General features: G+C 40.6%; 1 non-coding gene across 1 annotated transcript; it reads left to right on the top strand.

Annotated features, from left to right (window-relative positions):
- The first annotated feature begins 7,214 nt into the window (after positions 1-7,214).
- On the top strand, positions 7,215-7,288 carry trnat-agu (transfer RNA threonine (anticodon AGU)). Its single transcript has one exon. It is a non-coding gene; the product is annotated as a tRNA-Thr (tRNA).
- The last annotated feature ends 10,219 nt before the right edge of the window (positions 7,289-17,507 follow it).

Here is a 17,507-nt window from a genome sequence, read left to right as displayed (position 1 = left end):
ATCGGAGCTCCGAACCTATCGGAGCACCAGGATGAACGATGGGGGGCGTTGACGGGAGAGGGGTGTGCGCTTGGTTACAGCTCCCACCCCGCTCCCCACACACGCCACACACACGCGCACGCGCACGGCAGCTCAGATGATTATATCAGAGCTGGACTACCTAGTGCATGGGTTGTATGTTATGTAACCACTCCATCAAACCAAAGGCAGGGAGACAGAGAGGGAGACAGAATATCACCCGTGGGCATGCAGAGTGACACACCCCCCTTCCCTGGATCAGTTGAAAATGTTTTTTTGACTGAAACACAAAGCCACGCAACACAAGAAAAATATCCATCTCTTCCCTTGTTTATCTTTCCCCCATGTTCTCTAAAACAAACAAGAAAAAAAAAAACACCATCCAATTAAAAGAAAGAGAAAACCAACAGGAGAATCGATCAGTCCTGCATATTAAACAGTCTATTTGCCTCCGTCAAGTTTTCTATTTTGAAGGCATGATTTCATGCCGCACGGAAATAGCTTTCATTATCTGTGGCTCGTGCAGGGAGAGTAAAGAGAATGAAAGCGCGCACGTGTTCCTACGCCCTCCACCCCCGAGCGCTCAGTTCGTTGCGTGCTCACATAGCTCCAAGTTCCCGACTCCGACAGTTCTATTCATGTACAATTAGATGAAAGAAAGAAACGCTCCAACTGGGCACTGCTGTAATCACTCAAAGGACACACATTCAACTCCGATTAACCTCTTTCTACATCAAGAGGGTAATGAGCATGTGTGCAAAGTAACTAAGTACTTTTGATACTAAACTACTTTGATGTAAGTAGTAAATAAAATGTAGTATTACTTAATAGTACTTTTTATTTACTTACTGTACTTATCTTGAGAACAGATATTTACTTTTTTTCAATCATGATATTGTCTGCTTTTAAAGAATCTGAGTGCCTTTTCCACCATTGGTAATAGTTTGCACTGACATGTTAAATCATCCATCAAGAAAAAGTGTAGCATGAAATGCAGAGAAGAGGGTGTGTCAGTATGGCTTTAATTTGGGGGGAGGGGTTTAGGTACTGTATGGAGTGGTACAGGATGTAACAGTCATGCATAAATTAAGTACGCTTCCACTATGAGTATTCAGGTGTGCCATACAGTGTCATGGCAGCTGTAGGGGATGATGACTGTCCAGCAGTGCACTGGAGCACTGGACCGTGAGACAGGATAAAAATCTCAGGATAATATCTGAGCGTTTGGGAACATGGATGTTTCCTGAGGATAAAATGATTTAGTGGAGTGAGACTTGGGCAGGAATTGTGAATATAAAGCATTACTGTGCAAACAAAGCTGGGGAATAATATGAGAATGAACTAAAGTCCTGTAACCACAGCAGAGATACAGTTTGTTCCACAGATGGAGCGCTCAGGACTCCAGAGGTTTTTGGGCTTGGTTTTGAGTCAAAAAGGCCGATTGAGATGAAACATGATGCATGGCCAACTCGTCACGGATGGTATCATTTGACAAGCACATCTATCATTTGACAAGCATATCTTAGAAGATTCACTTGTCAAAGGTGGCATGGTGGCTCGGGTGTTGGCACTGTTGGTTCACAGCAAGAAGGTTTGAATCCCAGGCCTGGACCTTTCTGTGTGGAGTATGCATCTTTGCATGGATTTGTGTGTGCTCCAGTTTTCTCCCATGGTCTAAAGACATGCTGGTCCGGTGAACTCATTATAATACCCGTAGGTGTGAGTGAATGGTTGTGTCTGTGTGCTTGCCTTGTTTCCTTGCCTTCTGCCCAATGCACGCTGGAATAGGCTCCAGCCCCAGTAACCCTGTTTAGGATAAAGCAGGTATGGAAAATGGATGCATGATCTATTTGACTAATCAGATCATATGCATGTGGGACTAGTGTCATATTGTGCAATGTGCATTTTAGTGATTCTCAAAGCAAATCTGGGGCCCAGCAGAGGTCTTTGAGCTTATACTGGCAAGTCTCGGCAATATGAATTTATTTTCACCTTCGGTTCACTTCATAAAAGTCAGCACGGTGAGAGAGTGTTTAAGAGTGGCAGTGTAGTTCACAGTTTTCACTGTCATCACTGTCACAAACCATGTCTACAACACAGATACTGGTCACAAATGGTCAAAAATGTTCCCAGCTGAGGTTCCTTGGGACGAAATCTCCTGATGTGCAGCTGGTGGTCCCTCACATGAACACTAGAATAAGGAGCTGTTATTACCTTTGAGTCATTCGTTCTGTTGCCCACTGAGAAAAGATTCACATAGGCATGATGGCAATTAAATAGAGGTGAGAAAGGGACATTCGGCAGCAGTGTGTGTGTGTGTGTGTGTGTGTGTGTGTGTGTCTGTCGAGTTGAGTGGCATACTTTTACACCTGGGTGCCTGTATGTTTCTGTGTGCATACGTAAGGCTGCACATACGGTTCTGTTCACCCAGTTAACTGAGCAATAATGTCCCCACCTCTCCCAAAAGAAAACAGTCTCACATGTGCATCCATATGAGAAGACATTTCTCTTTCCATTTAGCAGAAGCTGTGTCCAGCTCAGAGGCTCTTACAGGGTATGGAAAGTGTCTAATAGGCCTTTGTACCATCGTGACTAAGTGTAGCTCATCAAAAAAAGCTCCCAACATTTGTCTCTTATAATGTCAGGCCCATTACCATTTCTGCAAAATACTAACAATAGATATGATGCCATCAGTCCACTCTGTCACTCAAGTATGCACACAAGTATACTGTTGTTTTGGCTTACCAAAAAAGGTCTGTCATCGATCAACTAAGAATAAGAGCACTGTTTTTATCTTGACCACCATATATTTTTTATCCAATTGGTTTTGAAAAGGTGTCATAAACCCGGTAGTTGAAGAGGAACATGTCAGTTGAAATTTAAACATATAATAGAATTAAATATATAAATTGGAATAATGAGGTTTTAACAACAACAGCAACGGTATGTAGTAGCATTGTGTGCATGTGATACATGTGCACTCATGCATATACAAGCACATATACAGGCAAGCAGGATGCCATATGTGCACACATATATTGTGCATACCCTCGGTCAAACAGTCAAAAATATTCTCCCCACATTATGCTTAGGTGCAGCCACACTACATGTTTGCTACACATGTTCTTCAGCATCGTTTTGCATGTTTACTCCATGCGGCTGACATGGCTAGACAGCTGTGAAAGTGTATAGAAGGGGTCTTGGGTTGAGTTGCACCATGTATCACTGTCAGTCACATGCTCTTCACATGCCACATATTGTACTTATGTCTATCTATCTCAGCCTTGATTCACACCGGAAATTATATCTGATTTTTGTACCAAGTCCCGATTTATGGCGTATTTGCTGAAGTGTTGCTGAACTTTGATTTCATCCAAAAGTGAAATTATTTCATTTTGCTATATTTTCAGCTGTCTCAAGTTACAAGGAATGGCCCAGTAACTAGTTTGTTGTGAAACATTAGAGTTTTTTGTCATAATACACCAATTTAGCCCTTCATGTGATACAAAAGAACAAATTACCTGCAAGTGCAAGATAGATTTTGGGTAAATGCTTGCAGAGGGACTTCTTCAATTGACAAACAGAATTGTTCCCCCAAGGCAAAATTCAATGAGTTCATGATTTTAGCTCTTTGTGGCACAGATCTGGTGTTTTCGTTCCTTCCTAAATGGGGAAAAATCAGATTCCATTTAGTTTCACTTTGTTAGATTTGACATGAAAGGGCCACAACCAAATTGTTACCTGTCCGTTTCTGGTATAGCCTCTGGTGGCTGAAAATACCCCCCTCCTCTCCCCAGAGCTTCCACTGTAGAATGAAGCTAAAGTTATTCATTGAGAAGTGGGACTTCTACAATAATGGCACTTCTGGGATGAATCCTCCCATATTATTACATGGATTATTAGATTGAATGATTCTAAAGTGATATCTCCTATAAAAATCTCACTGTCACATTGAAGACAATTTTTTTTTCTCAATATACAAGGAGTTTCAGGGTTTTTTGGGTGGGGATGATGACACCAGGTTCATGACCTACAAAGGAAAAAAGCAGTAAGTTCTTTGAAATCACAACTTTATTTTTCAAAGCATGTTCTTTCAGGGATGGAGCCTAAGTGCAGAAGTGTTGTAGTGCACTTGAAGTGAAAAGTGGGACTTCTCCAGTCACTCTCTATCTTTTGTTTGACAGCGCATGTTTTGTACTTGCTTGTCCTTTCCATGTTGACCATGTTTGGTTATCAGTATCACTGAGTTATCACTCATTGTTCTCGGGGAATGCCTTGTCTTGAGTGGATTAACATACAGCAGAACCAATCAGTCAGGATGTCAAGTGGAGGAGTGAACAGTGCTGCACTTTGGCTCTGACAGGAAGTGTTTAAAAAAAAAAAAATCAAGTCTACCTTTGCGTTTCATGGTCTGCTAACTTTGTGGTTACACAATGAAATTCAGTTGGCACTCTCTCAGCAGCAATTAAAACCAAGTCAACACAAGACAAGACAGGATCTAAACAGACGACAGGATAAAAACAAGGATTATCAATCAATCATGGTTAAAACTGTAAAAAAATATTATAAATAATAAATAAATAAGGCAGCAGCAGTGGTAAGTAAAGTGCATAAAGACTTCAGTTCATTGCACGTATGGCTCGTATCAGTTCAGGTCAGCTTATCAGTTTCAGTCCTGTGTTTTGAGTGAGTGTGTATGTGTGTGTGAATAATTGCCAGGTATATAACCAAGGATGCAATCATTTGTAATTTTTCTTAAAAACTGAATTAACTGTAAATTATAATGCGTAACTGCTGACTAAATTGTCTCTGTAGGGCAGCTTCTCTCTCCCAGCCCTTTCTGTCACTATCAGCTCCAGCAAGTGGAATTTATTCAATCAGTGCCAGGGCAGAGATTCTGTTAGGTCTTTGTTAACCCCTCCCAAACACACACACACACACACACACACACACACACACACACACACACACTGATTGCACCCACACAATGATAGCCTGTTGCCTAATACACTGAAATAATGGTGTGTAGTTTGTGTGAGCGTGTGTGTGTGTGTGTGTGTGTGTGTGTGATGTTGAGTGAGGGTCAGTAGATTTGCTGAGGAGGCACTCGGGCCTCAGAAAGAGGACAGTATCTTTGTGTATTTTGGGTCAATTTATTCTTAGTTGGCTAAAAGTAGTGTCTGTCAGTCTTCCTATGCTGTTCCGTGTGTGTGTGTGTGTGTGCGTATGAGAGAGGGAGAGAGAGAGAGAGAGAGAGAGAGAGAGAGAGAGAGAGAGAGAATAGCTGACATTGATTAATTACTGTGTGTGAGAGGGCAAATATTTAAAGGTAAATTTGATTGAGTGCTTGCCAAAGGACACAACAGGTAAATTGTAGTCTGTAGCTTTTCAGGAACTTAGAAAATGTTTTTTATATTTTTAGCATAGCCACTGCATTTGTTTGAGTTTATCCAGTGGCTTTTGCAAGAGTTTTTACCGAAGGGTGGAAAAATTCTCAACACATAGAGGTGTAATCCATCAACTGAAGTTAAAAAATTAAAAGGTTATTCATAAAATGCATATAACCATGCTATCTATCGATCTATCTATCTATCTATCTATCTATGTGCTGTGTGTGTGTTTTAACACATCAAAGTGTGCCTTTGCTGAGCAGAGCCTGTACAGCAGGTTTATCAGGTCACATAGCTGAAGGGTACGCAGCTGCTGCTTGTCCACACCTAAAACACGTAATTAGAAAACCAAGGGAATCCTTTGCTCACCACTTGGAACTGAAAGCAAGGTATTCCCACCGTTAAACTTTACTGACTAAAGCTGCTTCTTGTCTTATTGCCTCAACAAACAGGAACACACCAAAACTGTGGCAGTAGGCGTTGGGTCAAAGAGGCCGCCTTGTCACTTGACACACCAACACCCGCAAAAGAAAACACACAGTGGGACTCAATCAAACAAATGCTCCAGAAGAAGATATCACCGTAATGAAGTTAAAAGTTCACCACAGGATTTCCACTCATTGCACTAATCAGAGGAGCTGTAATCACAAACAACAGTGTTATCTGGTCACAGCCCTGTGCACCCCGGGGGTCCAGATTGCTGTCGCATGTGGTCTCAGCAGACCGAGGAAAGAAACATAATCAAAGACAGGGACACACCGAGCTAACATCAAAGAAATAACGCCAATGCAGGTCAGTAGTCAGATCGTGTTGCATCGCCTTACACCACCTCATGTTGCTGGACAAAAGTTGTCCCTGAACACATCGCACATAATACAGCAATGAAGCATTCATGTTCTGCATATGCATGAGAGAGGATACTCTAAAAAAGGAGTCAGTAGTCCAAAAAAAAAAAATCCTAAAGTAAACCTGAAGCTGATTCTGGAAAGATAAAGAAACAAAGAGGAATATGTTGAATATGTTGAATATTTTCGTTTTTTTTTTTTGGGGGTGTGGAAGAGGTTCTGCACTATCTGGTTAGTTAGCTGCCTAGCTGGTTAGAACAATATTAACACAAGCCAATTTCCAGTTCTCCTCTTTGCTTTGGCTGACCAACCACTAAGAAGGTTCTGTGTCATGAATGGCCTCCATCACCAGTTCAGCATGTTGAATCGACCAGGTGGCCGTCGATAAGCGTGGAACACTCCACACAAACTATGGATGATCGCCAGCCACTAACAGCCAACAACAGACTAATGGCTGACGGTCAGCTCGGTGTGTGTCAGAGCTTTAAAATGCACCACAGTCAGGCACAGGGCAGGAGAACAGGAGAACAGGAGAACAAGCGCATTTTTTCACTCTGTGCAGAACACATTACATTTACCAAGTAACAGACTTCTATCAAGCATTCTGTCAAAGACTGAATGTGCAAACGCCTCGAGTGTTACAAGTTTGTTTGAATACTCTACATAGTGTGAAACATGGCTTTTTCCACTTGTGACTACCTTCATTTGCAATGCACGTGGCATTGGCATGTTTGGAGCCATTCAAGTAAAAAAAAAAAAAAAAAAAAAAAAATCATTCTGATACATAATGTAATAACCTGGGGCACATTCCTGCCTCAGGTTTACTGACACGTGGTTGTGAACCAGCCAAACATTTCGCTGTCAGCTCCTCCGGGAGGGTTTGTGAAGGACTGAGGATGCTACCTGAGAGAAGTCACTCATCACTCCGGTGCCAGGCACAGATATGACTTTGTTAGTCAGAGGCGCTGTGGCTTAGTTGGTTAAAGCGCCTGTCTAGTAAACAGGAGATCCTGGGTTCGAATCCCAGCAGTGCCTTAATAATAATAATAATAAAACTTTATTTGTATAGCACCTTTCATACAAGAATTGCAGCTCAAAGTGCTTCACAATAAAAAGAAGAAGATTTGACACACATTAAATGAAAATAAAATGTTAAAAAGAATAAAACAGCACAGGGTGGAATTGGAAAAGGCAAAACAATAAAAGACAACATATAAAGTACATTAGACTCAGATGAAGCACAGTAGATGCATATGAAGCACAGTAGACTCATATAATAATATTACATATATTACCTGGGTAACTTTCCCTCCACTGTTGTTGTATAGGTGACTATACAATGACTTATCTTATCTGATTACAAATATCTTAAACTGGTCTTGTTATGTCTTTCCTGTTTATTATTTTTGTTATTGAAACAAAAAGTAATTTCCCCCTGGGGATCAATAAAGTATTCTGATTCTGATTCTGATTTATTTCTTACTTAATGTTACCCCTATATTTGTGCATCCTAGCAGATGCAGATGTGCGGAGTCTAAATGTGTATTTGCTCAGATGACATGCTCATAGTTTATGTGTTGGATTCAGTGAACGCCTAGCCAATGATAACAGGAATTCACATTCCTTCAGATTAATTGCATGACTGTGCTAAATAGGGCAGCTCCGTGGCGTCAAAGCTGACTGGTCCTGAATCGGTGCTCATTTTTGAGACTGGAAGGATCAGAGGGAGGTGTTACCAGCAGAGCGGGGGTCAGTGGTTATCGACTCCCAGGAGCAATCACGGCAACGTCTGATTTACGGTTCTGTGTTGAAGTGATGCTGGAGTTATGCCACAGCTGCTCGTGGTGGTGAGTGCTTTTAGAGGTCTGTGTTGGTGTTTTGTGGACTACAGTTTTTTTTTTTTTTTTTTTTTTTTTTTCTGTAACTAACACAACATGGAGTTAATCATGTTTACATTTTCTGAAACAGAGCATCCACTGCCAGGCACATTCAGCAGTATCCAAAGTATCCAGAGTGATGTTTTGGGATTATCTGGGATAGTTGTCGCCATGAATCTAGTAACATCTAGTGGTTGTCATAATATGGAAACGCGGTGTCACACAAGTGAACACATTTATGGATCCCTCTTCGACCGGCTCCATGTTCTCTTGATTATCAGCTAGAATCAACTGGAAACACATGGAAGATAATGTGAAGTGGTCCATTGGATGGGAAATAATATAAAAGTTAAACTGGATTTGGTGTGTGTGTGGGTGTGTTTGTGTGTGAGAGAGAGAGAGAGAGAGAAGTAACTGAATATGAGTGTCTGTAAATGTGTGTGTATTTGTGTGAACCTGCCATAAGATGTGCATGTGTGTGTACAGATGTTGAATCAGTGGGGTCAGTGCTCAGTTACAACACTCAGTCATAGTTAACAATATACACACAACTATTTTAAATTCACTAAAATGCTGACATGACTCTGACCTCTGACCTTTCTGTGGTGAGGGGCAAGCTAAAACAGACTTTCCCTGTGAAGATCAATACAGTCTCATTATGATGATTATGATAATGATTGTTATTATCGTTAGTATTATTTACACTTGAAAGGTCAAATCGCCATGTAGAGCTGTTTTGATTCTAAGGAATGAAACATCTCGGCTTTCAAACTGTACCGTCCGTGACCTTTTGCCCACGTGCACTTTGTGTCGCTACATTGTCAGAGCCACACGATGAAACTGCAGCTCTAAATAATCTGTGTTTACGCTCTTCAGCTGACAGCCTGTTGGCCATCTCCGAGATCTGCCAAACTCGGCCGTGCCTTTCTCGTGTTAATCGCCGACAAACTGGAAATCAACAGTACAACAGAAAGAGCAGCATGTTCATCTCCTGTTCTGTGTTTGTGTATCAAAACCTCTAGGACGTCACTGAAGGATTTTGGAGAATAATCTCTATAATCTCCAAAAATGTATTGCTCATATAAAAATATGTTCCTAATAGACATAATGCAATTATTGCCCTGTCTTTGTGGTAAATGCTTTTTTTTTATTAATTGATCCTTTTTTTTTTTTTTTTCTTTTTTTTTTTTGTCATCCCCGGTTACTGGAATTAATTTATCTTCAGGGAGAAAATAAAAACAACCTTCTCTTTTAAAAGTCCATGGTTTGGTTTCTTTATGTAACTTAGTCTTCATAAGAATGCATTGCTTTGTTTTGGAAGTAATAGAAAAAAGTGGAGAACAACAGCTATCTGTTGACCCTTAACCTGCCCTTTGACCCCTCTAACCAGCAACCTCTAGATCCCCTCTAAGTGTTATTGTGAGTCAATAGTTTACTTTGTTATTTTGATTAAACCAATCCAATAACCAAACTCTACCACCTTACCTCAAAAATATCTGTACATGCTGTGTATCCATGTTGCAGCCGTACATGTTAATAATACAGAAGAAAACAAAGAGTTTCCTCTTAGGTGCAGAGGGAGCCAACAAGCGGTAACCTCACTAGAAAACAGAGAACAACCCCTACAGGTGAAGTGCCATAAAAGTTCAATCCTTCAAAAAAATCTCTGAAGATTCCCACATGTTCTCTTGTATTTTAGTGTCTTCATACATTTACCTTTTGAGGTGTTCATTTATTTTTCTCTAGTACCTGCAATATAAATGTACATCTTGTACTCAGACAACTGAATGCGTAAATGAGAAGTCTGCACTGCTGCTCCCAAGGCTTTCTAGAAATATCCAGTGACCTTTGACCCTACCACATACCCTTTGGCTCTCTTTAGTCCATCAGCTGCCCCCCTCCAGCACTCCCTGTTTTTGTGGTGACCCCTGACATTCCTAAGTCGCACCACCATTAGGGGCCCACCCACTTACCCAGACAAACATACAGGATGTGTGCAAAGGCAGACCTGTGCACACTATGTCCCTGATTCCTGCTAGTCTCGCTTTCCCCGTTTGTCAGGCAGCACACATCAGATTGGATTACATGCCAAAATTTGGCAGTATTACTCATCATAAACCTGCAGACCACAACTTAAAGAGATGAATCAAGTTTATTCCCAGCTGACCTGCTACCAAATAAATAAGAGTATAGGCGACAAACTAATCCAAGTGTCCCTGGTAGATTGTTATCCCTGGTGCTCATGTTAAGTCTGTGGCATGCATCATTTTGCATGATATCGAGGCGAAATAGTGCACAGTAGGAAAACCAGGACCCTGTTTCGTTCTGTTGTTGACCCTGGGTTGACATATTAAAATAGCCAAAGTAAATAAATATTCCAAAATAAGGCTTCACCAATGTCTTTTGAGGTCTAGGAGATGTTTTCAGTGTGCTTCCTAAGCCTCAAGGACACACACAATATGCTTTTGTTTTGAATGTAAATGAATTGAAAACATTGGGTACTTTTAAGCAAGTAAAATGAGCTGAAGCGAAAAAGGAGAAAAAAAAAAACATGACAAATCTAGAGCTATAATGGTAAGTATTCTTAATTTCTCTGTGGCCACGTTTGGGAGTTTGGTGTAGAGGAGTGGTAAAACATATGCAAATTTACAGGCCACATACTAAAAAATATGACTAACTTTTATTGCTAAAAGGCCAATCTTCTCACTTCTGATACTGCTGGTTGTTTACTGTGACTCAGCATATCAACACTAAAGAGTTAGCATGGAGTACCAGTGTGAATGATCTATCAGGGACATGTGGATGCTTTGTGTGTGTGTTATCACTTACTGGGTAACCTGACCCATTACCACGGAGGCCACTCTCCCAAAAACACGGTCTTCTCCTTGGAGACCTTTTCTGAATAGCGGGGGGTCAGACAGCGCTGGTTTTAGTAAAACTTCAACTTTTAGAGCCGGCTCCCACTTCTCTTCTCAGCCTTTGTGGTGAGTTTTGGTGGAGGGAAATAAAGCCTGAACCAGTCTTAAAGTTTGAAATTTGTTTTTTTTTTTTACATTTCAAGTGTCCCCCCCACTCAGCCACACACAAACAGAAGCACATACACCGTGGAGAGAGTGATAGCAACGACTGACAACCCTGTGGTGACGAGGGCCAGGCAAAGATAGCAGTGTGATCCAGATCCACATTACTGAGCGTGGCACTAGATAATATTATGCCAGGGACTCTCCAGTGTGTATTCATATCACAGAGCAGGACAGGAGGAGGAGAGCGGAGGAGGGGGCAAGAGAGAGAAAGAGAAAGGGAGGAAAGAAAAGGAAACGGGGGAGAGAGAGAAGAGAGAGAGCATGGGAAGATGGAAGATAGAGAGGATGAGAGAAAAAGACAGAAGGAGGAGAGGGGACCAAGGAAAAGGAAAAGACTAAGAAAAGATGATTAGACAGGAGAGAGTGAATCAGGAGAGAGAGAGAGAGAGAGAGAGAGAGAGAGAGAGAGATGGGTCATCCTGTTAATAAAAGCAACTGTGCTCAGCCGTCATTCAACAGAGAACAGAAGTACACACAAAGCATACACACACACACACACACACACACACACACACACACACACTTTGTCTCCGTCCATCGCCCCACCTCTCGCTCTCTTTCACCCTCTCGCTCTTGCACTCTTTCATTCTTTCATCGACATGCTCATATGCACAGACATAAACACATCCCATCCTTTCCTTTATCCCTTTCATATTCCCCGTGCTCCTCTCTGTCTGCCCAGCCCTCGGGGCCTTCTTCCCTCTCAATCTATTCCAGGATCCCACATGTCTCTTCCAGACCAGCGGCGTCACAGTGCCGTGTCCAAAACACTGGTGCGGGGCTCAACAGCGGGTCGCCTGCAGATGAAAACAGGCCACTACAAGTTTCTCAATAAATTATTCAAAATTGTTTTTACTCTTAAGCTTGCGCCCAATTTAGACTGTTAGACTGACCTCCACCAAAGTGGGAGGAGGGTGTGTGTGTGTGTATGGTTATGCTTGCAGGATCAAGAAATCAGTTTCGGCTCTGTCAGCTAGATCATAGGATTTGTGATTACAAATGCATTCTGTTCAGCCCAAACTTTGTTTAAACCTGGAGAACTTTCCCAACATCCCGAGGTTTTGGAGGATACCAAACTCATCCTGCTGAATCACAGGGAAATGTGTGAATTATGCACAAAAGAAGTAGATATTTTCCAATGGTTGTAATGGTGCAGCTGTAAAAAACAAACAAACAAACAAACAAAAAAAAACAGCATTTTGGATTTGAATATTTCACTCAGTGTAAGTGTGAAACTGCCAGCAGATACAGATATGTATGTGACACTGTTGTATAACATTGGGAAACATGCTTTTCCTAACTATGAAGATATTTAAGGGGAAATTTAAGGGAAAGTCAGAGTTTAAGGGGTTAGAATTTAAGTGATAGGGATCATATGAGGATTAACCGGTCAATCCAACAGTATTGACTAAATGATTAAAATATAATAATAATAATAATAATAATAATTTCCCCCTAAAGGATTATGAAATCAGTGAATCTTTCCTCTTTTTTCTTAAAATCACTGGGTGCATAATGTGGCCAAAACCCTGCCAGGTTAACGTGACGCCAGGTTACCACTGGCTAAAAACACAAAAAGGATTTTACCAGATTTTTGCAGGACATACACAGAGAGTTCTCTGCCTTTCTGCTGCTGTGGCGTCTTTGGGGGGTCGCAAGAGGGGCCTGGAACAGGAGATGGAGGGAAATGTTTGTTAAGGGGGGAAGGGAGAGAGAGAAGGTGAAAAATGAGAAGGAGAAAAGACAGACAGCTGGAAGAAGTGCGTGTTTGAAAGAGACAGAGATGGACAGAAAAAGGTGGGAGAGGGAGAAAGAAAGGCAGTAAAGAGGAGAGGGAGGAAATGAGAATAGATAGAGACAGAGAGAGAGAGAGGGAGGATGCGAGACAGAGGACACAGTGTAAGAGCAGAATAAACCGCAGCAGGCGTTTTTGATTTGAGAGGTTATTGGTCCAAGTCATTTCTGGTGTGAAAGCTGCCAGAAACCAGAAGACTTCAGGCTGAAATAGACTTCGCTTGGTCACCATAGTCTTGTTTAGACAGATGGGTTGATTTGTATGGATGTTCCGCAATTTGGGCTGTATGACTTGTAGAAAATGTAAACGAGTGGTGGCCAGGTTTTGGCCGTCACGGCCTGGAGACGGGGGGAACGTCCCACATGAGGAGCTCAGCCTGGACAAATCAGTGTCGTCACAATCACGACCCATTTGTACAAATACAACTCCTCATAATATTATGCATGATTTACACTGAATATAATTTTTTTTTGGCTTGTACTGCTGTTGTTAATATTTCACTTTATTATTGTTTTCCCTTGCTATTGCTGATGTTTCTTTTTGATATTTAGTTTGATAAGCACTTTGAACTTGAACTTAAGAGTTGGAAGTCAATGTAAATGTTCCCAGCATCAATCCTACATTATTACTACATTTGTTTTTTTGTTTTTTTTTTGTTTGTTTTTTTTTGTTTTGTTTTGTTTTTTGTTTTTTTTTTGTTTTGTTTTGTTTTTTTTTTTGCGTATTTTCGTTACAGACTTTTACATCTCTACAGTTACCAGATAATTAACTGTAAAGCCCAGAGATTTGAGAATACAAACTTGATTCTTTCGATCAGCTCCTCATGAACATGGAGGAGAACATGCAGCATCGGCTCATCAAACTCACAGTAAAAAAACAGAAATGAAACCAGAATTTAATTTGGCGACAGATTTTCACTTGGACTGGTAAACTGCCTTGTATGAACCTTGAATTTCATGTACTGGAAAGGTTTTTCATTTGAAGATGCATGACGTATGACAATGTGAAATATATCCGATTAGTTCTGGACAATTTCAGAGAATTACAGACCCTAAAGCTGCTGCAGAGCTAAATTGGTGTAATGAATGTGAAAGAGGGCTTTTAAAATGAGGGCCTGCATGCTTAGCCAATCTATACCGCTGAAATAAACATTTTCAAAAGTGATTAGTGATCGACTGCTGAAGGTTTTACAAACTGGGCCCAGAAAGTGAAAAATGCCATCATTGGGCCTATGTCTCTAAACACTTGTATCGCCCTCTAGTGTTTTATTTGCATCATAACAGCTATATCATAACTATCCCTCTCCCCCAGAAATAAAAACTGTACAAGTAGTGTGTGTGTGTGTGTGTGTGTGTGTGTGTAAAAAAACATACAATAGAGAGAGGAAGAGGCAGCGAGACAAAGGACATAGTGTAACAGTAGAGTGAACCACAGCAGACGTTTTTGATTTAAAGATGATTGGTTTCTGGTGTGATCACATTGACTCTCTAAGAAGGAACAGCTGATGCGTACAAGCTTCTTGCATTGCAGGCTATAGTGTATGACTAACATTAAAGGCCTGTGTGTATTGTAGAGTCTCATGCAGGGACAGTTGTCGTTGTAAAGTCACTCACAGTGTAAGAGGAGTACAGGATGTTTCCGGTTACTCAGTATGTGACCCCTTCTCTGTGTAAGTGACAGCACAAGTGATGGCACAGCAAAGACGTGCATGAGACGCGGGCATTTTGTCCCTACAGAAGCCAGCAGACGACACCACACCCTGGCTTTAAAAACGGAAAAATGACATGTATAAGTGTCCCTGCCATTATTGGATTACAGTTCACATGTGAGGGATACAGTGTTGGACCTATGCTTCCATATATCTCCTCCAGCCCTGTCTGTACAGTATCTGCCATTGTGGGGACTTGTCAAGCAAAAATAAAGGTTCACCCTCTTTTCAGGTGATATAAATTAATGTTCAAGTAACTTGTCTGCTCTGGTAATTTGTTTCCTGCGTAATTCAATGGACCAGAGATTGCAGTGCTAATGCAGACTAGATGTAGGACATTATACAACGGCTACAACTACAGTATACAACTATAATCAACTCTCATTTCAAGCAATGTAACATGATATTAAGGTGCGCAATTTTACAAACAGAACTATTTTTTCTCCACGGCAATTGGTTGTAGAGAAGCAGACATATACTGTATAACTAATATATCCTCTTAGGACCTCTGTGAGTTTGAGCATGATGTGACTTTGGTGAGTTGGAATAGTTGTTTATCATATAATGATATATTTATATACAGTATTATGGCAAGGTTTTACCTCTTCCAAGACAATTATATTTTTTATGTTTTTGGGATTTGTTTTTTGCTGTTAGCAAGATATCCCAAAACACAAATTATAATGAAATTTGGTGAACAGATAGAACTACAGGAGATAGAGATGTGATACAAAATTTTAAGGTTATTTTTGCAGGGTTAAAAATAAAAATAGAGTGAGATTGTCCATATTAATGCCTATGGGTTTAGACTGGGATGTCATAAAAGCTCCTGTATGTGTAATGTGTGGGTGGCCAGGGGCGTTGTAGTGGGGGGAAAAGCGGGACTGATTACCCAGGGCCACAATGGGGGAGGGGGCCCTCGAAAGGCCTGAAATAAAAAGGTTTGCCTATTGGCCGGCTATACAAGGGCCCAATAAGATTTCTTTTCTTGGGGCCCAAAATCCCTGGTGGCGCTCCTGTAGGTGGCCCAATAATTTTGTCCATATTGTGTTTGTTTTATAACAAATTTCTCAGGTCTGTTAATCACTAATTACAAGGCCAACACAACTTGCAACACCAGAAAAAGACAGCAGTATGTTACGTATGTCAACTCTCATTTCAAGCAGTGTAACATGATATTAAGGTGTGTAATTTTACAAACAGAACTATTTTTTCCCCACGGCAATTGGTTGTAGGCGTGCACTGTGAAGACAAACTCATATTGTGCACACTCACAAAGAGTAAGTGCACGATATGTTAATAGGGCATATTCTCTATGCAACAGTGGACTTACGGACTGAAGATATGCGAATTGAATCAAAATACTAATTAAAAGGAGGACATGATGTCATATGAAAACTGAATAATAAATGAAAATTACATTGATCATTTTGTGGAAGAACCGTGGATGTTGTATTGGTAATATTGTAATAACACATTACAAAAGTGATCCAACTACATGTCCCTCACTCTGTGGTTTCTGATCCTCAAGCACAATAAATGATCAGTTCAAAATCAGTTCTTTCACTTTGCTTGCTTACTGTGATTCTCTGTGCCAGCTGGTTCAGTGAAACCACCTGGATTGTGCCATAAAGTCGGCTGTGCCAGGACTCAAAGATTATGATTATACAACTGCAGGCCGGGAACACCTACCCCTTTTTACTGCATGTGTCTTGAACTACGGCTGCACTTTGACTCCATTCCCCTGAGAACAATTGTTTGATAGCCTTGTAATTTTGTCCTACAGTTTAAGTCGATTTGACTAAGACGACATAACAGACTTGCATTTACAGAACAACACACTGGAGCTGCTATATGAGAAATAAAAATTGGAGTAAAGAGATTAGGTTTAGCTTCCCCTTTACTGAAAAAAATGATAAACATATGACTTTGACATCATTAGATAATCTTAACCGGTCAATCCAACAAATAAATTTAAGCATCTGTATATGCCAATAAACTATATAATATATGCAGGACTTTTGCACGATGAAGGCATAAAAGATGACTTACAGTGACTTCTCTAAAAACTGGCCTTGTAATTATTGTGGACAAACACTGAATGGTTTGCGCTGGAAAAGAAAAAAAAAGCATATTTATACATAAAGCATCTGATTTTGTCTTTTGTCTCTGGCTTTGCACCTTAAATGTCCTTAAAAAAAAAAAAAAAAAAAAAGAACAAGAACAAGAACAAGAAGAAGGAAATAATAGTTTATGATGGCAGCATGACACAGCAGCTCTGTTATGTGGCAAAATTGTTTATTTCTGGGTAATCCACTGTAAGGTTGTGCATAAACATTTTTCTCTTAAGGCTCAAACACAATGAATGCAATACTTGATGCTCCTAATTTGATGAATAATGCGGCGAATAATGCAGAATTTAGGCATCAGCGGCACTGGTCCTGCACCTCACCATGGCCATAGGTAGACCTAGTATTTTAATTTTTTTGGAGAAGATGCTCCCTGGTTAGCAGAGCAGCTACACCATAGATCATTAGTATTTTATGTATGGTATCTGCTTCATTCACAGTTATTGGGCTAGATACAAGAAACAATGCACAAACAAATTTCTTCTGATTTTGTTCATATCCACCAATTTGTTCTTATTTTGTTAGAACCCACTGATTCCTGGGATTCATTAATGTTTCCTTACTCTTGCCTTTCTCTTAGGTATGAGAAGCTTTTGCAAGCGGTTCGGAAAACATTTTCTCAGTCTACAATATGTCCAGCGTATGGAAACATACATTTTAAA

Source organism: Myripristis murdjan, chromosome 9 (genome assembly GCF_902150065.1).
Source record: "Myripristis murdjan chromosome 9, fMyrMur1.1, whole genome shotgun sequence".
NCBI classification, from domain to species: domain Eukaryota; kingdom Metazoa; phylum Chordata; class Actinopteri; order Holocentriformes; family Holocentridae; genus Myripristis; species Myripristis murdjan.
Note: the sequence above shows the minus strand (reverse complement) of the source record. Positions and strands in the feature narration are given on the sequence as shown.